Source organism: Oncorhynchus clarkii, chromosome 32, assembly GCF_045791955.1.
Source record: "Oncorhynchus clarkii lewisi isolate Uvic-CL-2024 chromosome 32, UVic_Ocla_1.0, whole genome shotgun sequence".
Taxonomy (NCBI): Eukaryota; Metazoa; Chordata; class Actinopteri; order Salmoniformes; family Salmonidae; genus Oncorhynchus; species Oncorhynchus clarkii.
Genome location: NC_092178.1, coordinates 11,357,568 through 11,385,067, shown reverse-complemented (window position 1 = coordinate 11,385,067; position 27,500 = coordinate 11,357,568). Strand labels below are relative to the sequence as shown.

Sequence of the window (27,500 nt, the reverse complement as noted above, 5' to 3'; positions counted from 1 at the left end):
CCTCCATATATCAACACCACCAATGGCCATGAAGACAGATAGTGTATGTATTATTTCTAACTGCCCCTCTGGCCCCCAGCTGTTCACGACTTGGGGTCAAATTAGAAAACAACTAAACATCCACTTTATCATCCCATGTCTGTTTAAAACACGTAATGCCCACAGAGGCAAGGATTTCTACTGAACCATCAAGATGGACAGCGACAGAAGGGATAGTGTGTACATCTGGTGCAGAGCTAAGGGGACAGTGTGTGTGTGTGTGTGTGTGTGTGTGTTCCACCGCTGGGTCTAAATAGACTTGAGGGATTAAAGGGGAGGAGCCCCCATTGGGCTGCACTGACAACACAGATCCGATGATCTGCTCAGAAACAATGGAAGAAAGGAGAGCGGGAGACCCCCTGTACTTATCCCTCCATCTCCTTCCTCATCTAGGACCTAGAGAGAGGAGCGGGAGACCCCCTGTACTTATCCCTCCATCTCCTTCCTCATCTAGGACTTAGAGAGAGGAGCGGGAGGAGGGGATAGAGGGATGGAGAGCCCTAGGGTGGACCAGTAACCTTTCACCCCCAACACCTGCCACACCATCCTGTGAGGGAGTCCAAAAGCACACACACACACACACACACACACACACACACACACACACACACACACACACACACACACACACACACACACACACACACACACACACACACACACACACACACACACACACACACACACACACACACACACACACACACTTTACTAGTTAATAGAAGACTTCCATTGCTCAGGCAATCCATTTAGTCACACATCATTGCTGCTTACTCATGTAGACTTTACACATCAATAAGCATTCTAAAGGCCCAGATTTACTGCAAATCATATAAAGATCACCGATGCAAAGATCAAGGCCCGTATTCATAAAGAGCCTCAGAGTAGGAGTAGTAACCTAGGATCCCCCCTGTCCATGTAATCTTATTCGTTATGCTCTGAAAGGCTAAACCAATCCTAGACCAGCACAGCTACTCTGAGACATTTTATGAATCAGGGTCCAGATTTCTGATTACTTACTAATGTATAAAGATTATTAATACTGACAGAAATACATGCAGTATGTCTCTTTGACCCAGTTGCCCAGCAAGCAACCACTGTCGTCCCTATCGAAAGGAGAGGGGGGGGGGGGGGGTCTCAGCTTTCTGTAGGTATAATTTTATTTCTCATCTCTCAATATTGAGCTCAGTAGCAACTATTTTACAAACAATATATTTGATATGGCTTTGAGGTACAGAGTGGTGCAGCCAAAATGTGCATCGGTCATTGCAAGGGCATTATAGGTCTCACTGGGTAAAATACAACCACTAACTTATTTTAGGACATTAAACATAGCGTTAGATTAATACATGGCTATTAGCAGTGGGTATTGTATTTAGACTTAGCGATCTAACGAATGTGTTTTTAGTTTCCACTTCCTCGGTTGTTGAATTAGCCCCAAATTAATTAGCCTATGATTAGTGTATCACAAGGAGGTTGGTGGCACCTTAATTTGAGAGGGCGGGCTCGTGGTAATGGCCGGAGCGGAATCGGTGGAATGGTATCAAATACATCAAACACGTGGTTTCCATGTGTTTGATGCCATTACATTTGCGCCGTTCCAGCCATTATTATGAGCCGTCCTCCCCTCACCAGCCTCCACTGTAATGCACATAACGGTAGACTTGGAGCCCTGACTTCTGTTTGAGGTTGAACACTAGCATCACTGTACTGCCATCCATGACTTTAAAAAAAGTCACTGACACACTCTGTTCTATAGCCCATGGCTGACGCTATCACTTGATGCTATCACTCGCAGATGGAAGACATCACAAGCTAGGCTGAACTATGGATGACTCAGTACCTCCTCCCTTCTCTAGATGCTGGGAGACAAAGGGGAGGGGGATAGGAAGAGAAGGGGGAGATAATATATCACATGCCTTGTCCCGCCGGGCCTCGGGAGGGACAGCTGAGGAGAAGGAGTGAACAGTCTTTCATATCTAGGGCCTTTCTCTTTATCCTTCCACCTCCTCCCTCTCCTGATGTATCATAGCAGCCCCTCCATCATCTCCTCTCCTGCTGTATCATAGCAGCCCCTCCTTCATCTCCTCTCCTGATGTTTCATAGCAGCCCCTCCTTCATCTCCTCTCCTGCTGTATCATAGCAGCCCTCCTTCATCTCCTCTCCTGCTGTATCATAGCAGCCCCTCCTTCATCTCCTCTCCTGATGTTTCATAGCAGCCCTCCTTCATCTCCTCTCCTGATGTTTCATAGCAGCCCTCCTTCATCTCCTCTCCTGATGTATCAAAGCAGCCCCTCCTTCATCTCCTCTCCTGATGTATCATAGCAGCCCCTCCTTCATCTCCTGATGTGTCATAGCAGCCCCTCCTTCATCTCCTCTCCTGATGTTTCATAGCAGCCCTCCTTCATCTCCTCTCCTGATGTTTCATAGCAGCCCCTCCTTCATCTCCTCTCCTGATGTATCATAGCAGCCCTCCTTCATCTCCTCTCCTGCTGTATCATAGCAGCCCCTCCTTCATCTCCTCTCCTGCTGTATCATAGCAGCCCCTCCTTCATCTCCTCTCCTGATGTATCATAGCAGCCCTCCTTCATCTCCTCTCCTGCTGTATCATAGCAGCTCCTCCTCCATCTCCTCTCCTGCTGTATCATAGCAGCCCCTCCTTTATACCCCCCCCCCCCCGCTGTCTAATACTAGCCACTCCTGCAGGATATCATGCATTCTTTCTCTCATCCGACTCCCTAACCCCAATCCCAACATCCCATTTTGCCTTCTCTAACTAGTTAAATAAAGGCTAAATAAAAATAAATAAAAACTCTAAATTCCAACTATCTTCTCCCGTTTCCTACCCACCTCGCCCATTCTTCTGCTGTTTCATCGCAGATGCTCCTCATGAGGAATATCAGAAATCCCCTTTCTCATTTTACTCCCACATCTATCCATTCTCTTCCCTCCCGATTTACAAGCTCCCCTCTTCCCCTCCCCAACTCAGATTTACATCCTTCCCCATTCCTCACCTACTGTCTAAGCAGCCCCTCCAGAGGAATGTAAACAAATAAATCCTCTTCTCAATTTAACTCTCAACTCCACCCCTCCACTCCTCCTACCATCCCCAGAAATACCTCTCCCGCTTAAGGATGCCTCTGTCAGGGATGGACGTGTCAGGACACCAGAGACAGAGTCTGTCCGGAGGAAGGATAACATGACAGGGGTATCTCTAGAACAGATAACCCTGGGAGTCCAGGTCAGGTCACTAGATCCTGGTGGGACACTGACTGATTAAAACCTAAAATAAGCCTGGGAGAGGTCTGGAGGAAACCTGGTTTACGGTATAGACTGTGGACTAAACAGAACAATACTATAGAGCTGTTGGTTTGAATAAAGAACAATGACTTTGATTCCTGTGGATTAATAACACAATGGAAGCTTGTTTCTCATTTGGGAAAGTAACTGTTAGGCTTTTTCAGGAACTAGAGATTTGCATGAAATTCTAAGAATCAGTGTTCTCTCTCCCAGCTGGGCGTCCTTACAACACTGCTGGCCACAACGTCTGCTACACTCCTTATGAAATGTTTATCAGCTGTGAAAACTAAAAGGCACACCATTTTAAAGATTGCAAGGCCAACATTTCTTAAGAAATTAGAACCACACACATATGGACACACACGGGCATGCGCACGCGCACACACACACACACACACACACACAGTTCTCCATTCCGAGAACTGAAATAGGGTGTTCTTGAAGAGCTTAGTACAAAAAGTCAAATGTTATGATACAGAGTTTCTTAGACCACCTCAGCGTTAAAACACTGAGCGTTTTCAGTTTCCTCCTAACCTTAAGCCTTGACATTCATCTTTCCATTTTTGCTCTGTATTTAGTGTGGGCTGCAGATTACACACGCACAGCTTGGTGTAGGCTGCTGATTACAGCATTAGAGACCATACAAAAGACCCGAGGACTGACGTTCCCTGCAGCCTTCTATGGCGCCACATTTCATTGTGTTCAGGGGCCCTCCCTGTTGCATTGAGGAGAAGAACAATCAGCGAAGAACATGCCGTGTTTGTCTGAATTTACACCAGACCACAGTGCTATAATAATTTATTTAATGAGCCAGAGAGAGAGAGGGAATGAGAGAAAGAGGAGAGGAGAAGAGAGAGAGGGGGGGAGAAAGAGAGCGAGTGTGAGAGACAAGGGGGCAGAGGGAGAGGAAAGAGCGAAAGAGAGAGAGAGGGAGAAAAAAGGAAGAGCGAAAGAGAGAGGGAGAAAAAAGGAAGAGCGAAAGTGCTGGAAAGGCCGGTAGAAAGGGACTGGGAACTGGGACGGTGTCTGGCAGCAGCGATGCCAGCTGGTTTAGGCCTTGGCATCCTACTTCTAACCCCCGTCCTGAGTCTTACCATCAAACGACTAACTAAACGAATATGGCCTGGAAATGGAGCAAAGCCCTTCAGTTAAACCATATCAAAGCAAGGCGTTTTCTACAGAGAAACATTTTACCCTTTTCTGAAAACAAAACATGCCGCTGGAGTGGAGTGGAGTGGAGGGCATAGCAGTGGTGTTTAGGATGGTGTTTGTAATGCATTAATGAGAACATGACATTTCCACTGATGTCTATACACTTCAGTAGCATATCAGCACAGGCAATAAGAGGGGATGAAGTAACCTGTGTTATTGAGTGATACTGCTTTTCATTGTCAATTATATTCTATCATGCTTATGTTGTGAGAGAACGCAAAGAGTAAGATACTGAATCCTTCCAGAAACCATATTAAATTATGAATGGGCTGTGATCTCTGGCCTTACAACAGGTATAGGTAGTAAACTAAACCCAGTAACTGCATTTGAAATTGACAATAGCATAATGCCCCCTGACCTCTCCTAAACCTGCAGGGGAATTTCGCAAAATCCCTGCTTGCTGACCCAGTTCACTCTCTGTCCATGAGAGTTATGGTGCGTGTCCTTCTCCCCTGTCTACAACACTATGTGAACCAAACTCCCACACACAAGTGCAGTTATTCTCCCAAACCTACAATCACAAGACTGACATTTACCATTTTAACCCCCAATTTCCTAAACCCAAATCCCAACCACAGCGCAGCTCTGAAGAGTTATGGCATTAACATCACAACGGATCATGATGAAGCGGCCGCTGTGGTCAGAAGCAAAGGAAAGTGGTCAACAAGCTCATGAAGAAACATGTTCACCGACACCGAGACCTCAAGAGAAAATGTCAAGTATGATTGTGATCGGTCGATGATCAGTTTATCCCCACGATATAGGAGGCGGTATCTCGTCATAGCTAACCAATTATATGGGATCTGATGTTGACATCCACAATTGCAAAATAGTTTTGTAGTTGAATAAAATGCATCTGTTTTCTGTATTGTTAAGGCAATAATCACACGTGTTTAGTTGTCTATTTCGTAAGTGTTTATGGGTATCGTTTACTGACCCATTGCCCTACTAAAGCCCTTCTAACTTACGAATCTCTTGTATAAAGACGTACAATTATCTACTCATCGAGCTCGCATCTTGCTCAAGCAATTTAAGAAAAGTTCTTATTTAGTCTAAATGCAAGACAAGAGAGAAAATCTAGCAACTCACCTCTGAAAAACTTCTCAACTAAATCATATGTATTGTCTGCTAACTGCGCCGCTCCATCCGTTTATAAAGGAGAAGCCCCGCTTTCCAACGTGAACCTTCGGTCAACTTGATCAATAAAACAATGAATTCAACTGTTCGATTCGGTCAATTCCTAACGGTCAATTCCTTCCCTCTTCTGAACGTTTATCTTTTCCCTTGATAAAACAGCCTACAAACCCCCGCTCCTACCAAATTCATGTGTACGTTCCAGTTTGGGTTTGTAGCGCTTGCCCTGAGCAGCGTTGGACCAATGAACAAGCAGAGTTGTAACGGTAGGCGGGGCCGCTCATTTGACCTCACAACACAACAGGCGACGAGTTGGCGTCCCTGCAAAGACATCGGCAGTTCGGCACTATTCGGTCATTGCTGTTAGTGCATGCGGCCCAGGGCGACGGACTGGGGTAAAGTAAACCCACTGTGTTTACACAGCTGTCACGGTATGGACTATCTCTTCATTTCCACTGCCCCTCCAGATAGGCTATGATTAAGCTGCTGCTAAGCCTGTAAAGGGGTAGCAGTCTATTTGTACATTTGGCTACACAGGCCCCTCCCTACACGTCATGTTTAGTGGAGGATTTTATTGGCAAAAGCTTCATCTTTCTGTATGGATCAATAATCATATTAATATAATGCATAAACCATTACATTGCATAGATATTATATTTACTTTGAGCAACAATCCTCCTCAAGGACAACAAATATTATTTTCAGAACAGAAGTCAAGATCGGGGGCAGGGCCATGTCCAATTGGCCCCGGGCATCTCAAATCAATTTTTCCTTAAGAGTGTTTACAGAAATGGCATTAGGCAAACAAATTAAATTGAACCAGGGACAGGACAAACAGTTTAATCCGTAGCTACCTTAACTGCATGTATGCCTAATAGGGTACAGCTCCACAGTACAGCGCCGCACCGACATGAAAATAGATTTCCACTTTAACTAACTGGCTTTTACTATGATGAGTGGCCTGCCATGGTTGTTATAATCCAGCGAGGACAACTTGATTGGCCCTCATAAGAGACGTGGTTCCTGTTCCACCCCGTCCTACATGGAGGGAGGGATGGATGATGGAGGGATGGATGATGGAGGGATGGGTGGATGGAGGGATGGGTGGATGGAGGGATGGATGATGGATTGATGGATGGAGGGGTGGATGATGGAGGGATGGATGATGGAGGGATGGATGGAGGGATGGAGGGATGGGTGGATGGAGGGATGGAGGGATGGATGGAGGGGTGGATGATGGAGGGATGGATGGATGGATGGAGGGATGGGTGGATGGAGGGATGGATGATGGAGGGATGGATGGGGGGATGGAAGGATGGAGGGATGGACGGATTGATGGATGGAGGGGTGGATGATGGATGGAGGGATGGATGGATGGAGGGATGGAGGGAGGGATGGATGGAGGGATGGAGGGAGGGAGGGATGGAGGGAGGGAGGGAGGGATGGATGGATGGAGGGATGGATGATGGAGGGATGGAGGGATGGAGGAATGATGGAGGGATGGATGATGGATAGAGTGAGGGATGGGGTGGAAAATGGGCTGTCTGGTCAAATCAATCAGTCAAATTTTAATACAGAGGAAGGAACTTCGTAATGAACCCACTGGGCACAGACGTCAATTCAATGTCTTTTCCACATTGGTTCAACATCATTTCATTGAAATGACGTGGAAACAACGTTGATTCAACCAGTGTGTCCAGTGGGAAGTAACTTATTGCATGTGTTGGTACACATGCATATACACACACTCCTATTCAAATGCACACACGTGCACATACACGGACACACACACACATGTAAATAGTGCCAGACATGCACTCAAACATATTCAGTTGCCCTTGATGTTATGATTTCTGTTGCCCTTGATGTCTGCTGTTTTCCTTTTCCTTTTTTCTCTTTTGTTCATTTTGTTGTTTGCACATTGGGGGACAGGGGCTTGGGGTGGGAAATGGAATTATTGAATTAAATATTTCTCTGGGGTGAGGACTGTGGGGGGAGTCTCAGATGGTTGAGCAGCTTCACTGCAACTAGATTGTATTTTTTGTATTTTTATTTTAAAAAATTACAAAATTATTAATGTCGTCAAGGGTTACTGTAATGAAATTTGGCGCTGTTTTATCAAATAAAGTGTATTGTTTTATCTAAATCAAAGTGTATTGTTTTATCTAAATCAAAGTATATTGTTTTATCTAAATCCACGTGTATTGTGCACATTATACAGCAGGTATGAACAGTTAAGTGTCAATATATATATTTTTTCATTTCTATACCATGATCATGATCTCAAAGATGAAACTTGATTTAGACTAAGCAACTTTTGAGCATAAATTAATTGTGGCAACTACCAGCATTGTCCTGGCACAGTACAGCAACGCAGTATTCCAAGTGTCACCGTGCAGCTCTGTTCTGTGTGATCAAGGTGTAGAATAAGGGATGAGAAGGTTAACAAGCAAATACACACACAACATACAACACACACCAAAAACAGATGGTATCGTCCCAATTTCTGAAAAAGCCAGAAAAACATATATATTAGTAATGTCGCTGCTGGGAGGTGAATACTGTTCAGAGGTTATGCTGACGTAAATCTGTCAAGCTACTGTTCTGTTCATGAACACCGTATTGTGTAAACCTCCGTGGTTTCTCACTCAGGCAGGCAGTGTGTTTCAGCCTGCGGCTACATGGCACAGACACCTACACAGTAACATCCTCTCCTCTCCTCTCCTCTATCCTCTCCTCTATCCTCTCCTCTATCCTCTCCCCTCCTTTTATCTCTCTCCTCTCCTCTCCTCTATCCTCTCCCTTCCCCTCTCTTTCCTCTCTCCCCTCTCCTCTCCTCTCCTCTCAGCTGGCGTACAGCTCATCCTGTAATTACGGCTAGCTGTCATCAACAGCCCCCGACCAGCAGCTATATTTACTGGAGAGCCAACAAACCTACCCAGCTCCCTGGAAGGATCACTTAAAAGAGCTGCTAAGCCATGGATAGAAGGATTAGCGGCTGGACTGATCCCAGATCAGTTTGTGTATTGGTAGAAGGATTAGATCCTTGACTGGTTCCAGATCGGTTTGTGTAGCGAGCCATGGGTAGAAGGATTAGAGCCTAGATGGGTCCCAGATCAGTTTGTGTCATTGACCAATAGAAGATTAATTCACACAACAGGACGTAATGTTACGGGTCTGAATGGGACCACCTCTCTCAGACATCTCAGCCGACACCCCTCACACACACCCCTCTTTCAATCCCTCGCCCCCGGAGCACTTGTGACCACTTACATGGAGAGAGCCACTCGGACATGCCATATGACAGGGGGAAAGGGCGAAGGGGGGCAAGAGATCAAGGGCAGTGACATCTGAGGGTGAGAGTGGAACAGTGAGGGTTAGGGTGGGAGGGGTCAGTGTAACTGGAAGGGTTAGGGTGGGAGGGGTCAGTGGAACTGGGAGGGTTAGGGTGGGAGGGGTCAGTGGAACTGGGAGGGTTAGGGTGGGAGGGGTCAGTGGAACTGGGAGGGTTAGGGTGGGAGGGGTCAGTGGAACAGGGAGGGTTAGGGTGGGAGGGGTCAGTGGAACAGGGAGGGTTAGGGTGGGAGGGGTCAGTGTAACTGGGAGGGTTAGGGTGGGAGGGGTCAGTGGAACTGGGAGGGTTAGGGTGGGAGGGGTCAGTGGAACTGGGAGGGTTAGGGTGGGAGGGGTCAGTGGAACTGGGAGGGTTAGGGTGGGAGGGGTCAGTGGAACTGGGAGGGTTAGGGTGGGAGGGGTCAGTGGAACAGGGAGGGTTAGGGTGGGAGGGGTCAGTGGAACAGGGAGGGTTAGAGAGGGAGGGGTCAGTGTAACTGGGAGGGTTAGGGTGGGAGGGGTCAGTGGAACTGGGAGGGTTAGGGTGGGAGGGGTCAGTGGAACAGTGAGGGTAAGGGTGGGAGGGGTCAGTGGAACAGGGAGGGTTAGAGAGGGAGGGGTCAGTGGAACTGGGAGGGTTAGAGAGGGAGGGGTCAGTAAAACAGGGAGGGTTAGAGAGGGAGGGGTCAGTGGAACTGGGAGGGTTAGAGAAGGAGGGGTCAGTGAAACTGGGAGGGTTAAGGAGGGAGGGGTCAGTGGAACTGGGAGGGTTAGAGAGGGAGGGGTCAGTGGAACTGGGAGGGTTAGAGAGGGAGGGATCAGTGGAACAGGGAGGGTTAGAGAGGGAGGGGTCAGTGTAACAGGGAGGGTTAGAGAGGGAGGGGTCAGTGGAACAGGGAGGGTTAGAGAGGGAGGGGTCAGAGAAACTGGGAGGGTTAGAGAGGGATGGATCAGTGGAACAGGGAGGGTTAGAGATGGAGGGGTCAGTGGAACTGGGAGGGTTAGAGAGGGAGGGGTCAGTGGAACTGGGAGGGTTAGAGAGGGAGGGGTCAGTGGAACTGGGAGGGTTAGAGAGGGAGTGGTCAGTGGAACTGGGAGGGTTAGAGAGGGAGGGGTCAGTGGAACTGGGAGGGTTAGAGAGGGAGGGGTCAGTGGTGTCTGTTCTCTGGTTACCTGTTTACATCTTACTAGACACCATAGTAATGTTGTACATCCTACTAGACACCATAGTGATGTTTTACATCCTACTAGACACCATAGTAATGTTGTACATCCTACTAGACACCATAGTAATGTTGTACATCCTACTAGACACCATAGTAATGTTGTACATCCTACTAGACACCATAGTGATGTTTTACATCCTACTAGACACCATACTGATGTTTTACATCCTACTAGACACCATAGTGATGTTTTACATCCTACTAGACACCATAGTGATGTTTTATATCCTACTAGACACCATAGTGATGTTTTACATCCTACTAGACACCATACTGATGTTGTACATCCTACTAGACACCATAGTAATGTTTTATATCCTACTAGACACCATAGTGATGTTTTATATCCTACTAGACACCATAGTGATGTTTTACATCCTACTAGACACCATAGTAATGGAGGCCATGTACAGCCATGTCTCAGGGCTCGTTGCCACCCTGGAAATAGCCTGGTTCATTGTATGTTTGAGTATCACTCCCGATCCCCAAGCGCTCTCATTTGTTGACTTCTGCAACTGTAAAAGCCTTGGGTTCATGCATGTTAACATCAGAAGCCTCCTCCCTAAGTTTGCTTTATTCACTGCTTTAGCACACTCCGCCAACCCAGATGTCCTAGTCGTGTCTGAATCCTGGCTTAGGAAGAAGAAAAAAATCTGAAATTTCCATCCCCAATTACAACCTTTCCCTCCAGACAGAACTGCTAAAAGGGGCGGAATTGCAATCTACTGTAGAGCTCTGTCATACTATCCAGGTCTATGCCCAAACAGTTCGAGCTTCTACTTTTAAAGATCCATCTCTCCAGAAATAGGTCCCCCACTGTTGTTGCTTGTTATAGACCCCCCTCAGCTCCCAGCTGTGCCCTGGACACCATATGTGAATTGATTGCCAACCATCTATCGTCAGAGTTCATACTACTAGGTGACCTAAATTGGGATAGGCTTAACACCCCGGCCGTCCTACAATCTAAACTAGATGCCCTCAATCTCACACAAATTATCAAGGAACCTACCAGGTACAACCCCAAATCCGTAAACATGGGCACCCATATAGATATCATCCTGACCAACTTGCCCTCTAAATACACCTCTGCTGTTTTCAACCAGGATCTCAGCGATCACTGCCTCATTGCCTGTGTCCGTTATGGGTCCGCAGTCAAACGACCACCCCTCATCACTGTCAAACGCTCTCTAAAACACTTATGCGAGCAGGCCTTTCTAATCGACCTGGCCCGGGTATCCTGGAAGGATATTGACCTCATCCTGTCAGTAGAGGATGCCTGGTTGTTCTTTAAAAGTGCTTTCCTCACCATCTTAAATAAGCAAAAAAAGTTGAACTGAGAGCGGTTATAGCCCTTGGTTCACTCCAGACTTGACTGCCCTTGACCAGCACAAAAACACCCTGTGGCGTACTGCAATAGCATTGAATTGTCCCCGCAATATGCAACTTTTCAGGGAAGTCAGGAACCAAAACACACAGTCTGTCACGGCTGGCTGAAGGATTGGACCAAGGTGCAGCATGGTAAGCATACATTTGAACTTTATTTAAAAATGACGCGGACAAAACGAAGAACAAAAAACCAACCGTGAAGCTTTGGGCTATGTGCCCTGAAGAATCAAAGTTAACTTCCCACAAAACAGGTGGGGGAAAAGGGTACCTAAGTATGGTTCTCAATCAGAGACAACGATAGACAGCTGTCCATGATTGAGAACCATACCAGGCCAAGACATAGAAAAATAACATAGAATGCCCACCCTAGTCACACCCTGGCCTAACCAAAATAGAGAATAAAAAGCCTCTCTATGGCCAGGGCGTGACACAGTCAGTTAGGAAAGCAAAGGCTAGCTTTTTCAAACAGAAATTTGCATCCTGCAGAACTAATTCCAAAAAGTTTTGGAACACTGTAAAGTCCATGGAGAATAAGAGCACCTCCTCCCAGTGTTTCCTAGTCTCCCAGAGACTAGGAAACACTGTCACCACTGCTAAATCCACGATAATCGAGAAATTCAATAAGCATTTCTCTATGGCTGGGCATGCTTTCCAGCTGGCTAACCCAACCCTGGCCAACAGCTCTCCACCCCCCGCAGCAACTGGCCCAAGCCCCCCCTCCGTTTCTCCTTCATCCAAATCCAGACAGCTGATGTTCTGAAAGAGCTGCAAAATCCACGGTCATGCCCCTCTTCAAAAAGGGAGACACTCTAGACCCAAAATGTTACAGACCTATATCCATCCTGCCCTGCCTTTCTAAAGTCTTCGAAAGCCAAGTCAACAAACAGATTACCGACCATTTCGAATCCCACCGTACCTTCTCCGCTACCCAATCTAGTTTCCGAGCTGGTCACGGGTGCACCTTAGCCATGCTCAAGGTCCTAAACAATATCATAACCGCCATCGATAAAAGACAGTACTGTCTTCATCAACCTGGCCAGGGCTTTCGACTCTGCCAATCACCGTAATCTTATTGGTAGACTCAACAGCCTTGGTTTCTCTAATGACTGCCTCGCCTGGTTCGCTCAGATAGAGTTCTGTGTGTCAAATCGGAGGGCCTGTTGTTCGGACCTCTGGCAGTCTCTATGGGGGTGCCACAGAGTTAAATTCTCGGGTCGACTCTTTTCTCTGTATACATCAATGATGGCGCTCTTGCTGCTGGTGATTCTTTGATCCACCTCTACGCAGATTACACCATTCTGTATACATCTGGCTCATCTCTGGACACTGTGTTAACAAACCTCCAAACAAGCTTCAACGTCATACAACACTCCTTCCTTTGCCTCCAACTGCTCTTAATGCTCTTAAATCGCCCAACTAGCATCGCTACTCTGGACAGTTCTGACTTGAATATGTGGACAACTATAAATACCTAGGTATCTGGCTAGACTGTAAACTCTCCTTCCAGACTCACATTAAGCAGCTCCAATCCAAAGTTAAATCTAGAATTGGCTTCCTATTTCACAACAAAGCCTCCTTCACTCATTCTGCCAAACATACCCTCGTAAAACTGACTATCCTACCGATCCTTGACTTTGGCGATGTCATTTACAAAATAGCCTCCAACACTCTACTCAGCAAATTGGATGCAGTCTATCACAGTGCCATCCGTTTTGTCACCAAAGTCCCATATACTACCCACCACTGCAACCTGTATGCTCTCGTTGGCTGGTCCTCGCTACATATTAGTCGCCAAACCCACTGGCTCCAGGTCATCTATAAGTCTTTGCTAGGTAAAGCTCCACCTTATCTCAGCTCACTGGTCATCATAGCAACACCCACCCGTAGCACTCGCTCCAGCAGGTATATTTCACTGGTCATCCCCAAAGCCAACACCTCCTTTGGCTGCCTTTCCTTCCAGTTCCCTGTTGCCAGTGACTGGAACGAATTGCAAACATTACTGAAGCTGGAGACTTATATCGCCCTCACTAACATTAAGCGTCAGCTGTCAGAGCAGCTTACCGATCGCTGCAGCTGTACACAGCCCATCTGTAAATAGCCCATCCAACCAACTACCTACCTCATCCCCATATTTTTTTACGTTTTTCTGCTCTTTTGCACACAAGTATTTTCAACTTGCACATCCTCTGTATTACTCCAGTGAAAATTGCTTAATTGTAATGAATCACTATTGGCCTATTTATTGCCTTACTTCCTTTCTTCATTTTGCACACACTGTATACATACTTTTCTATTGTGTTATTGACTGTATGTTTGTTTATTCCATGTGTAACTCTGTGTTGTTGTTTTTGTCTCACTGCTTTGCTTTATCTTGCCCAGGTCGCAGTTGTAAATGAGAACTTGTTCTCAACTGGCCTACCTGGTTAAATAAATAGGTTTAGGCTACTATATGATACTAAAATTTTCTCTATACCCATCATGAGGTTGCTACAACCTAGCCTATGAATGAAAGTTTACAACTCAGATGCACACAGGTCGGGCGAAAAATTTGAGATGAGAGATAGTGACACATGGACAGACAGTGACACATTTAATAAATTGCACACTCTTGCATGCATCTAGCTGATCTAGGGTGTAATCATTAGTCCAACAGTTGCAAACAGGAGTTTCTATTGGACAAATTCGGGTACTTTTATCCCTGTTTCGTTTGCTTCCGTTTAAGAAACGTTTTTAAACAGAATCAACAGAACGAACTCCCGATCACGCATAAACACAGTTTGCTTTCACAACAGCCACCTTGTATTCCTTCTAGCCTCTATGCACTCTCCTCCTCTCACCTTTGCCCTTCATTTGAACAACACATCAGCTGTATGTGACAACAACAAAAAATTCCAAGCCAAACCATGTCATAACCGCTACACACAGCCTGCATCATTGACCCCATATTAGCTAAAGTAACATCATAATCAACAATAACTAATGTGTTAGTGAAACCGCTACAATCATGCAGTAACGTTACAGTGGATAGTCAGTAAGCAGTTACACCGGTGGGCCCCGGTGGCAATAAATTAATAAAACCAAAAGCTTACCTTGACTTGGAAGAGTTCCAGTTTTGTGTTGGATAGTCATAGCCAGCTACCTAACATAGCATCCCTCTGTTTGAGCCAGGTGTTTGAGTAACTAAACTAGCCAGCTGCATTTGCTAGCTAAGTAAGTGAAACTGAAAGTGTAAAAAATGACATTCTCTCTCTCTTGCTTCTCCTTCCTTTTTGAATAAATTCATTCATTCAAAACTGTTCAACTATTGTCTTTCTCTCTCTTTGAGTCAACTACTCACCACATTTTATGCACTGCAGTGCTAGCTAGCTCTAACTTATGCTTTCAGTACTAGATTCATTCTCGATACTTGATTGGGTGAACAAAATGTCAGCTCATGCTTTAAGAGCTCTGATAGGTTGGAGGATGTCCTCCGGAAGTTGTCATAATTCATGTGTAAGTCTATGGAAGGGGGAGAGAGCCAAGAGCCTCCTAGGTTTTGTATTGAAGTCAATGTACCAAGAGGAGGACGGAAGCTAGCTGTCCTCCGGCTACATCATGGGGCGGCAGGGTAGCCTAGTGTTTAGAGCGTTCGACTAGTAACCGGAAGGTTGCAAGTTCAAATCCCCGAGCTGACAAGGTACACATCTGTCGTTCTGCCCCTGAACAGGCAGTAAACCCACTGTTCCTAGGCCGTCATTGAAAATAAGAATTTGTTCTTAACTGACTTGCCTGGTTAAATAAAGGTAAAATAAAATAAATAAATAAATGGTGCTACCCTACAGTGCTGTTGAGACTACTGTAGACCTGCATTGCCAAACAATGTGTTTTAATCAATTATTTGGTGACATGAATATATTTAGTAAAGTTTGATCTAAAACTGATAACTTTTACAATTTTTATTTTATGAAATTCACTGAGGAAGAGATGGTCCTCCCTTTGCTCCTCTGAGGAACCTCCACTGATGTGGACGGGGGGGGGGGGGGGGGGGGGGGGGTGGACGGGGGGGGGGCTAGCACTTACGGCCTTCAAGATGGCTTTGAAAGTTCACTCAACCATATGGCTGTTCTGTGAATGTTTTTGTTTTTTTACTGGTGGGTGGGTAGCAGTGAGACAGGCAGTGCTGTGGGCAGATTATAGGGCTGTCATGCCCAGTAGCATGGTTAATGACAGGGCTTTGACTGCTGCAGGTAGGCCTAAACCCAGCCTCCAAGAACCAGCTTTATTGTGGGCTGGAAGGAAAGGAACCTACTTGCAATAGGATCCACCCATCACAGAACGTTCTACCCATCATAGTAGGGAAACTCTATCTCTCTCCCTCTCATACCAACGTCATTCTCAGAAACAAATGACATAACAAATGTCATAAAATGTCATGACGTTTTGTGTCATTGAAACCGTCTCTAGGCAACATTTCTAATATCTCCGTGAACCCAATATTGTGACTTACAATTCCACAGATTATACACCCTTCTCCTGCCGACTTCATAAACCCTTCACCTGCCCACTTCATAAACACTTCACCTTCCCACTTCATAAACCCTTCACCTTCCCACTTCATAAACCCTTCACCTTCTCACTTTATAAACCCTTCACCTGGCCACTTCATAAACCCTTCACCTGGCCACTTCATAAACCCTTCACCTGCCCACTTCATAAACCCTTCTCCTGCCGACTTCATAAACCCTTCACCTGCCCACTTTATAAACCCTTCACCTTCCCACTTCATAAACCCTTCACCTGGCCACTTCATAAACCCTTCACCTGCCCACTTCATAAACCCTTCACCTTCCCACTTCATAAACCCTTCACCTGCCCACTTCATAAACCCTTCACCTTCCCACTTTATAAATCCTTCTCCTGCAGACTTCATAAACCCTTCACCTGCCCACTTTATAAACCCTTCACCTGGCCACTTTATAAATCCTTCACCTGCCCACTTTATAAACCCTTCACCTGCCCACTTTATAAACCCTTCACCTGCCCACTTTATAAACCCTTCACCTTCACACTTCATAAACCCTTCACCTGCCCACTTTATAAACCCTTCACCTGCCCACTTCATAAACCCTTCTCCTGCCGACTTCATAAACCCTTCACCTGCCCACTTCATAAACCCTTCACCTGCCCACTTTATAAACCCTTCACCTTCACACTTCATAAACCCTTCACCTGCCCACTTTATAAACCCTTCACCTGCCCACTTTATAAAGCCTTCACCTGCCCACTTCATAAACCCTTCACCTTCCCATTTTGCCATTCCAGTTTCTCTCTCTACTTGTTCTGCTTCTGTAGAAAGAAAAAACAGACAGAGACGTGTGTTTGTGGAAGCTTGTTCAGGCTAAATTAGGTCAATGGATGCAACTGTCAGAAAGAGGAAAAAGCAGACTAACAAGCCAGCTAGGGCTAGGCTTCCCCTCTAGGGTGAACACAAGGCATTGTTTCCCATTCCCCAGTCTCCGTACACAGTACAGACAGTCATAGTCTTTATCCGATTATTTTGACCATGAAGGTAGGTCAGAGTCCGTTGGTTAGAGGCTTTCAGAGGCTCTCGGTTAGAGCCTGTCGGTTAAAGGCAAAATTTTAGCGTGTGTACGTTAGAGTCTGTCGGGTAGAGACTGTCGGGTAGAGACTGTCGGTAGAGACTGTCGAGTAGAGACTGTCGGGTAGAGACTGTCGAGTAGAGACTGTCGGGTAGAGACTGTCCCGGGTAGAGACTGTCGGGTAGAGACTGTGGGTAGAGACTGTCGGGTAGAGATTGTCGGGTAGAGATTGTTGGTTAGAAACTGTATGTTAGAGACTGTTAGTTATTAAAGAATGTCGGTTAGAGTCTGTCGTTTAGAGGTTGACGGTTAGAGCCTGTTAGTTAGAGGATGTTGTTTAGAGGCTGTATGTTAGAGGCTGTTAGTTAGAGGATGTTGTTTAGAGGTTGACAGCTAGAGACTGTTAGTTAGATGATGTTGTTTAGAGGTTACCAGCTAGAGACTGTTAGTTAGAGGATGTCATTTAGAGGTTGAAGGTTGGAGGCTGTATGTTAGAAGCTGTATGTTAGAGACTGTATGTTAGAGGCTGTATGTTAGAGGCTGTCGGTTAGAGACTGTATGTTAGAGGCTGTATGTTAGAGGCTGTATGTTAGAGGCTGTATGATAGAGGCTGTATGATAGAGGCTGTATGTTAGAGGCTGTATGTTAGAGGCTGTATGTTAGAGGCTGTATGTTAGAGGCTGTCGGTTGGAGACTGTATGTTAGAGGCTGTATGTTAGAGTGTTGAAGTTTAGTTTAGAGAAAGACAGACAGTGTGTGTGAGTGTTTTTACTTGGTTACCAGAGAATATTCACATTGTGTGTGTTTAAACAGTGTGTGAGTTGTGTGTTTAAACAGTGTGTGAGTTGTGTGTTTAAACAGTGTGTGAGTTATGTGTTTAAGCAGTGTGTGAGTTGTGTGTTTAAACAGTGTGTGAGTTGTGTGTTTAAACAGTGTGTGAGTTGTGTGTTTAAACAGTGTGTGAGTTGTGTGTTTAAATGGTGTGTGAGTTGTGTGTTTAAATGGTGTGTGAGTTGTGTGTTTAAATGGTGTGTGAGTCTCCCGGCAGACTAGATTCAGCCTGAGTGCAAGGGTCAGGCCTGTCTGTTTGTAAGCTCTGTTGCGGTCGGAAAAGAGGAGGAGGAGGAGTGTGTGTGTGTGTGTGTGTGTGTGTGTGTGTGTGTGTGTGTGTGTGTGTGTGTGTGTGTGTGTGTGTGTGTGTGTGTGTGTGTGTGTGTGTGTGTGTGTGTGTGTGTGTGTGTGTGTGTGTGTGTGTGTGTGTGTGTGTGTGTGTGTGTTCTCTGGGCCTGGAGTGGTGTGTCAATGTTCCCTCTGATTTTTTGGGCTACTGAACTAATTTCAGGTCTGCTGAGCGCAAACTTGAACGTTGTGAAAATTCTGTGTAACTTCCTGTGTGCGTGTACTGTGAAGATGTCATAGAACTGATAAATTCATGACATAACTTATCCTGTACTGTGAAGATGTCATAGAACTGATAAATTCATGACATTACTTATCCTGTACTGTGAAGATGTCATGAATTTATCAGTTCTATGACATTACTCATCCTGTACTAATTTCACCTTTCAACAGTAATCATCCACCATTGTTCCTCTGACAGTGTTGGAATATTGATACTAGTTGTGACAGACAGTGTCACACAAAACCACAATTGTTCCTCTCAGTTGTCAGACGCCCAAAACATCAGCGCTCTCTGATTGATTTCCACGGCAAAGCTAACCATGCCACTCGGAGGCTCAATGTGATGACTGAACACATTGTGTTGAGACACGGGCAGACTTCATAATGTTGAGATCCCGCTTTAGATCCAGACTTCTTAATGTTGAGATCCCGCTTAAGATCCAGACTTCTTAATGTTGAGATCCCGCTTAAGATCCAGACTTCTTAATGTTGAGATCCCGCTTTAGATCCAGACTTCTTAATGTTGAGATCCCGCTTTAGATCCAGACTTCATAATGTTGAGATCCCGCTTAAGATCCAGACTTCTTAATGTTGAGATCCCGCTTAAGATCCAGACTTCTTAATGTTGAGATCTCGCTTAAGATCCAGACTTCGTAATGTTGAGATCCCGCTTAAGATCCAGACTTCGTAATGTTGAGATCCCGCTTAAGATCCAGACTTCATAATGTTGAGATCCCGCTTAAGATCAAGACTTCGTAATGTTGAGATCCCGCTTAAGATCCAGACTTCGTAATGTTGAGATCCCGCTTAAGATCCAGACTTTGTAATGTTGAGATCCCGCTTAAGATCCAGACTTCATAATGTTGAGATCCCGCTTAAGATCCAGACTTCGTAATGTTGAGATCCCGCTTAAGATCCAGACTTCGTAATGTTGAGATCCCGCTTAAGATCCAGACTTCATAATGTTGAGATCCCGCTTAAGATCCAGACTTCATAATGTTGAGATCCCGCTTAAGATCCAGACTTCATAATGTTGAGATCCCGCTTAAGATCCAGACTTCATAATGTTGAGATCCCGCTTAAGATCCAGACTTCATAATGTTGAGATCCCGCTTAAGATCCAGACTTCATAATGTTGAGATCCCGCTTAAGATCCAGACTTCGTAATGTTGAGATCCCGCTTCAGATCCCGACTTCGTAATGTTGAGATCCCGCTTCAGATCCAGACTTCGTAATGTTGAGATCCCGCTTAAGATCCAGACTTCATAATGTTGAGATCCCGCTTCAGATCCCGACTTCGTAATGTTGAGATCCCGCTTAAGATCCAGACTTCGTAATGTTGAGATCCCGCTTCAGATCCAGATCAACTGATACCATCTCAACACTGAGCCTGTCAAACCCTGAGTCTGTTGAGATAAATCATCTGTCACTCCCTCCTCCTTCAACTCATCAATCATTACACAGAGAGAGGGGTAAAGAAAGAGAGTGTGTGTTATGTGTGTGTGTGTGTGTGTGTGCGTGTGTGTGTATGCGTCTCCTGTGTAATACAGTACAACCTCAGTAGGCTCCACGAGGCCCCTGTCAGGATCTAGTTTCCTGGGTTGCAGTAGCACAAGACAACAAGACATGTCTAGACCAGGAGAGAGAATATATGGATTTCTGGAACCTGATACTGCTTCTTGTATCGGTCATCCTGCCTGGGTCACTGCGTATTACAGGTTCTAACACACATACAGTACACGTGCACATGCACGCACGCACACACACACACACACACACACACACACACACACACACACACACACACACACACACACACACACACACACACACACACACACACACACACACACACACACACACACACACCTTTCTGGCTCTTGCTGGCTACAGTAGTACACACTGAGCTGCCTTGTGGTTCAGTGAGAAAAGTCAGAGATACATTTGTCCTCTGTTTCACCCTGGGGCTGTAGTAAAATGTTCTATAGATGACAACATGGCGGTGCGCTAGGGTCACGTGGTGTAGTGAGTCACAGGTGCATCTCAGAAGGAGTTGAGTTCATTGAACTTCATTCTAGCTATGCTTTCTGGCAAGTGTAGAGGGGGCTTATAGGCCACAGGTGCATTGGATTACACAAAATGTCTATGAAATGTAAATAAAGATTGATGTGATTTGAACTGTGTGGGGCTGTATAGCTTCGGTATCACTGTGGCTCTTCAAGCAACAGCCTGCAATGGTGTGCTAAATGCTGCACCACTCTGACTGATCAAGCCCATAGGAAGGGAGGAGTGTGTATCACAACGAGGGATCTGATTGGAGGAGAGGCTCCTGGACCAGGTATTGTAACAGTACTATACAGGACTCAGGTACACTACTATTATATAGGCCTACAAGTACAGGTACACTACTATTATATAGGCCTACAAGTACAGGTACACTACTATTATATAGACCTACAAGTACAGGTACACTACTATTATATAGGCCTACAAGTACAGGTACACTACTATTATATAGGCCTACAAGTACAGGTCAGGTACACTACTATTATATAGGCCTACAAGTACAGGTACACTACATTTATATAGGCCTACAAGGAGCTTTCAGAAACATCTCTCCTCTTGCTGAAGTGACACCTTTCTTTGGGTTTTTCTGTCCCTACTGACCCAGTTCACCAAACACTGGTTTATTTAAGCTCTCCTTCCCTGCTAACGCTAGTGCTTAATGTCTTTCTTGGACCACATTAGACCCCGTTTCCTGTCAGAACTCACAATCAACGCTCTTTGGGATGTACAGACTCACCACTTTCCTCGTTCCTCCCGCAGGCTGCTAGGCCCCTGCCAATGTAGTCCTTTATATAACTTAAGGAGTTCACGCAATTACACCGCCTTCCCCCTTTTCTTATTTATATCACATTTGATTTACTTGATTAAATGAAACACTACTAATAATAATATGAATAATACAAATACTACTATGACTAATAATAACAATAATAATAATATGAATAATACAAATACTATTACGACTAATAATAACAATAATAATAATATGAATAATACAAATACTACTATGACTAATAATAATATGAATAATACAAATACTACTACGACTAATAATAATATGAATAATACAAATACTATTACGACTAATAATAATATGAATAATACAAATACTATTACGACTAATAATAATATGAATAATACAAATACTATTACGACTAATAATAACAATAATAATAATATGAATAATACAAATACTACTACTAATAATAACACTAATACTACTACTACTGCTAATAAGAACAATAAGAACAATAATATTAATAATACAAATACTACTACTACTACTACTAACAATAATAATAATAATAATAATACGCATATTAATCCTAATACTAATAATACTACTACTGCTAATAAGAACAATAATATAAATAATACAAATACTATTACTACTACTACTACAAATAATACTATGAATACTACTACCACTATCAATAATACTACTACTACTATTAATAATAATACTAATAATACCCACCAGTACTAATAATAATTCTACTACTACTAATAATAATAATACAAATAATTATACTACTACTACTAATAATAATAATACCACTACTACTACTACTACTAATAATAATAATAATACTACTAAGGATAATAATAATAATACCACTACTACTACTACTAATACTACTAATAATAATAATAATAATACTACTAATGATAATAATAATACAAATAATTAAACTGCTACTACTACTAATAATAATAATACCACAAATACTACTACTAATAATAATACTACTACTAATGATAATAATACAAATACTTATACTACTACTAATAATAATAATAATAACACTAATAATAATAATGATAGTAATAGCCTAAGCCTCCTGAGTGGTGCAGTGTTCTAAGACACTGTATCACAGTGCTAGCTATGCCACTAGAGATTCTGGGTTCGAGTCCAGGCTCTGTCGCAGCCTGCCCGGGAGACCCATTGGGCGTTGCACAATTGGCCCAGTGTCGTCCGGGTTAGGGGAGGCAGGGATGGCCGGTAGGGATGTCCTTGTCACATCGCATACTAGCGACTTCTGTGGTGGGCCGGGCGTAGTAGATGCTGGCACGTTCGCTAGGTGTACTGTGTTTCCTCCAACACGTTGGTGCGGCTGGCATTCGGGTTCAGTGGGCATTGTGTCAAGAAGCAGTGCGGCTTGGTTGGGTTGTGTTCCAGAGGACGCACGGCTCTCGACCTTCGCCTCTCCCGAGTCCGTACGGGAGTTGCAGCGATGAGACAAGACTGTAACTACCAATTGGGGAGAAAAAGGGCAACAACAAAAAAGTTTTCTCAAAAAATAATAATAATGATAATAGCCTAATAAGTCATTGAGGGAAGTGACTTGTTCTTTATCCACTGTCACACCATTACCAGTCAGGATTCAGGAAATAAGATTGAAAACAACTGCAGGGCCTGCGTGTGCTGTCTTCTGTCTCTGAGGAAATAGTGGACTGATTTAGGAAACTTTGAGAAGGTTCAAGGTCTGTTTGAAGTCTGTCATCATCACAGTTTCATAAAGTACAGTAAACCACAGTTGCAGACTCTACCATGAGAGACATATTGCCACTGTATCAGCATAATTATTTGTTTTAGAGTATCAAAGCCATTGGTCATTGTCATTGGTTCATCATACATGAACTACTCCAAAGAGAGAGAGAAAATGGGAGAGAGAGAGAAAATGGGAGAGAGAGAGAAAACGGGGGAGAGAGAGAAAACGGGAGAGAGAGAGAAAAGAGTATGAAAGAGAGCTCTGAGCCGATCTCCACCCCTCTATAGTGCTACAGCACTGTGCTATTTCTGCTGCCACAATTAACTGCAGGGAAACGTGCCACCTAGTTATAATTGACTCTATGGCGGCCTAACATGCTGACCACACTGCCCGCGTTTTTAAATCGTTGCACCCACACTGCTCATGCATGTCAACAAGTGTCTGCGTAGCCTGCCGCTAAAATAGAACTTGGTTCTATTTGTGACGATTGACAAGCTGGAAGTCCCGCCTCTCCCATCTCCTCATTGGTTTTTAGGAGCATACACCCACGTGGGTGATTGAAAGATGAACTGAGGTCCACACTCCAGTCCAGTTGGTGGTGGTAATGCACCTTAAAGTTGGTGGCCAACCGCCATATAAAGTCAAAAGAAGAAGCCTGAAGGAGGAGAGATTACTAGAAACAGACTTGGTTTACCCTTTTATGTGTGGATTAATTGTCAGAGTAGAGGACCTTGTGCATTTCAGGTAAAATAACAACACAATGTTTATATCCCAGGACAAATTAGCTAGCAACAGCAAGCTAGCTAGCTAAATTGCCATAAATGTTTAATGCTCTCCGACCTGTCCCCAAATTAATATAGTTAGTTCAGAGTTCGTTTTGATATTTCAACCGGGGTGTCCTGATCACGTCTTGTGTGGATGGACAAAATCGACATGCGCACGAGCGGTATGCTCAGCATGTAAGCAGGACTGTCAGACTCAACTCCTGTCAGACTCAACTCCTCTCTCCTCTCCCTCCCTCTCACCCTCCTTCTCCCTCTCTCCCTCCTTCTCTCTCTCACCCCCCTTCTCCCTCTCACCCTCCTTCTCCCTCTCACCCTCCTCTCCCACCCTCATCCTTCTTCCTCTTAGGGGTGCAAATTTTGGTAAATTTTGCTGCCGACTAACTGCTCAACATCAGACTAACTGGTCAACATTAAACTAAGTGGTCAACATTAGACTAACTGGTCAACATTAGACTAACTGGTCAACAATAAACTAAGTGGTCAACATTAGACTAACTGGTCAACATTATACTAAGGGGTCAACATTAAACCAACTGGTCAACATTAGACTAACTGGTCAACAATAAACTAAGTGGTCAACATTAAACTAACTGCTCAACATTAGACTAACTGGTCAACATTAAACTAACTGGTCAACATTAAACAAGTGAACATTAAACTAAGTGGTCAACATTAAACTAACTGGTCAACATTAAACTAAGTGGACATTAAACTAAGTGGTCAACATTAGACTAAGTGGTCAACATTAAACTAAGTGGTCAACATTAGACTAAGTGGTCAACATTAGACTAAGTGGTCAACATTAGACTAACTGGTCAACATTAGACTAACTGGTCAACATTAAACTAACTGGTCAACATTAAACCAACTGGTCAACATTAGACTAACTGGTCAACATTAAACTAACTGGTCAACATTAAACCAACTGGTCAACATTAGACTAACTGGTCAACATTAGGTCAACATTAACTGGTCAACATTAAACATTACAACATTAAACTGGGTCAACATTAGGTCAACATAAGTGGTCAACATTAAACTAAGTGGTCAACATTAAACTAACTGGTCAACATTAAACTAAGTGGTCAACATTAAACTAACTGGTCAACATTAAACTAACTGGTCAACATTAAACTAACTGGTCAACATTAAACTAAGTGGTCAACATTAGACTAACTGGTCAACATTAGACTAACTGGTCAACATTAAACTAACTGGTCAACATTAAACCAACTGGTCAACATTAGACTAACTGGTCAACATTAGACTAACTGGTCAACATTAAACCAACTGGTCAACATTAGACTAAGTGGTCAACATTAAACTAAGTGGTCAACATTAAGCTAACTGGTCAACATTAAACTAAGTGGTCAACATTAAACTAACTGGTCAACATTAAACTAAGTGGTCAACATTAAACTAAGTGGTCAACATTAAACTAAGTGGTCAACATTAAACTAAGTGGTCAACATTAAACGGTCAACATTAAGCTAAGTGGTCAACATTAGACTAAGTGGTCAACATTAAACGGTCAACATTAAACTAAGTGGTCAACATTAAACTAAGTGGTCAACATTAAACGGTCAACAAACGTTACAAAAAAATCCAAACAGTAAAATGACCCGACCAACATAAAATACTATGTTTCGTCCTTAACAATGGGAGTCGTCCCAAGGCGGGAAGGAAGGTGACAAGAATAAACCGCAAAATAAGCCCATAGCAATTTTGGTCACTTCATCTCTTCGTCTGATACTATGCATGCATTTTTTTTAACTAGGCAAGTCAGTTAAGAACCAATTCTAATTTACAATGACGGCCTAGGAACAGTGGATGAACAGCCTTGTTCAGGGGCAGAACGACAGATTTTTACCTTGTCAGGTCAGGGATTTGATCTTACAACCTTGCGGTTACTGTCCTAACGCTCTAACCCACTGTTCCTAGGCCGTCATTGAAAATAAGAATTGGTTCTTAACTGACTTGCCTAGTTAAATAAAGGTTAATAAAAATATAGCCTATGCATCTGAATGGCGTATGGGAGGCACACTTTACCAGTTGAGATTGAGAAATAAAATAACTCCTTTTTAATCGTGGCCACCAAAGTTTAACATGCGACTGCATTTAGAATTGTTGTTTGTTTTGCAATGACTGGGCTGACCAATGACTGGGCTGATCAATGACTGGGCTGACCAATGACTGGGCTGATCAATGACTGGGCTGACCAATGACTGGGCTGACCAATGACTGGGCTGATCAATGACTGGGCTGACCAATGACTGGGCTGACCAATGACTGGGCTGATCAATGACTGGGCTGATCAATGACTGGGCTGATCAATGACTGGGCTGACCAATGACTGGGCTGATCAATGACTGGGCTGACCAATGACTGGGCTGATCAATGACTGGGCTGATCAATGACTGGGCTGATCAATGACTGGGCTGACCAATGACTGGGCTGATCAATGACTGGGCTGACCAATGACTGGGCTGACCAATGACTGGGCTGACCAATGACTGGGCTGATCAATGACTGGGCTGACCAATGACTGGGCTGACCAATGACTGGGCTGATCAATGACTGGGCTGACCAATGACTGGGCTGACCAATGACTGGGCTGACCAATGACTGGGCTGACCAATGACTGGGCTGACCAATGACTGGGCTGACCAATGACTGGGCTGACCAATGACTGGGCTGACCAATGACTGGGCTGACCAATGACTGGGCTGACCAATGACTGGGCTGACCAATGACTGGGCTGACCAATGACTGGGCTGACCAATGACTGGGCTGACCAATGACTGGGCTGACCAATGACTGGGCTGACCAATGACTGGGCTGACCAATGACTGGGCTGACCAATGACTGGGCTGACCAATGACTGGGCTGACCAATGACTGGGCTGACCAATGACTGGGCTGACCAATGACTGGGCTTCCAAAAGCAGTTTTCACCCCAGTAGCCTACATGCTTTTTGAGGAGCTACTCTTAGCTGCCTGACAGGTGGTAGGCTATTCCGCTCAAACTAGGCTCTCTGTATGCTATTGGCATGACGACTAACTTAATATACAAACGGGCTAACCGGTTGGCGGTTAACAGTAAGCCTGTGTGTATACTTCCTGGCTGTGTTTTCGCTCACAAGGACAGAAGTGACATTACTATTGGCTCATTTAATTTACTGCAAAGTGGGTCAACCAACCTAGGCATTATCATACATTACAGGACCAACATGGTGCATGAATCTGGATCTAGGAATACCCTGCATATTGTTTATTATGGGAAGGGGAAGGGAAAGGGCGATACCCAGTCAGTTGTACAACTGAATGCATTCAACTGAAATGTGTCTTCCGCGTTGATTGTATGTATGTTTCACTAGAGACATTATTGTAACTGAACTGACATTATAATGTTGTTTTTATATATTACCATAATAAGTATTGTAATAGCAAGCTAGTTTGCATATAGAGTTTTCAACAGTTGAAGTGGAATGGTTCCTATATAATGGGTGGAAGACTTGTGCAGGAGAAAATGATTTCAGCAGCTGTC

The 27,500-nt window shown here is 44.3% G+C and overlaps 1 protein-coding gene across 4 annotated transcripts in view; it reads right to left on the bottom strand.

Moving 5' to 3' along the window:
- Window positions 1-27,500, bottom strand: part of LOC139392268 (rho family-interacting cell polarization regulator 2-like) — a 144,006-nt gene that overhangs the window by 71,513 nt on the left and 44,993 nt on the right. The window contains exon 1 of one of the 4 annotated variants that reach the window (XM_071140134.1): window positions 5,641-5,866. The exons of 2 other annotated variants lie outside the window; for them this stretch is intronic. The gene's annotated coding sequence lies outside the window, so the exon portion shown is untranslated. Of the gene's footprint in view, window positions 1-5,640; window positions 5,867-27,500 lie in introns of those variants that run through there. One more of the 4 variants, XM_071140133.1, reaches the window with a different exon arrangement.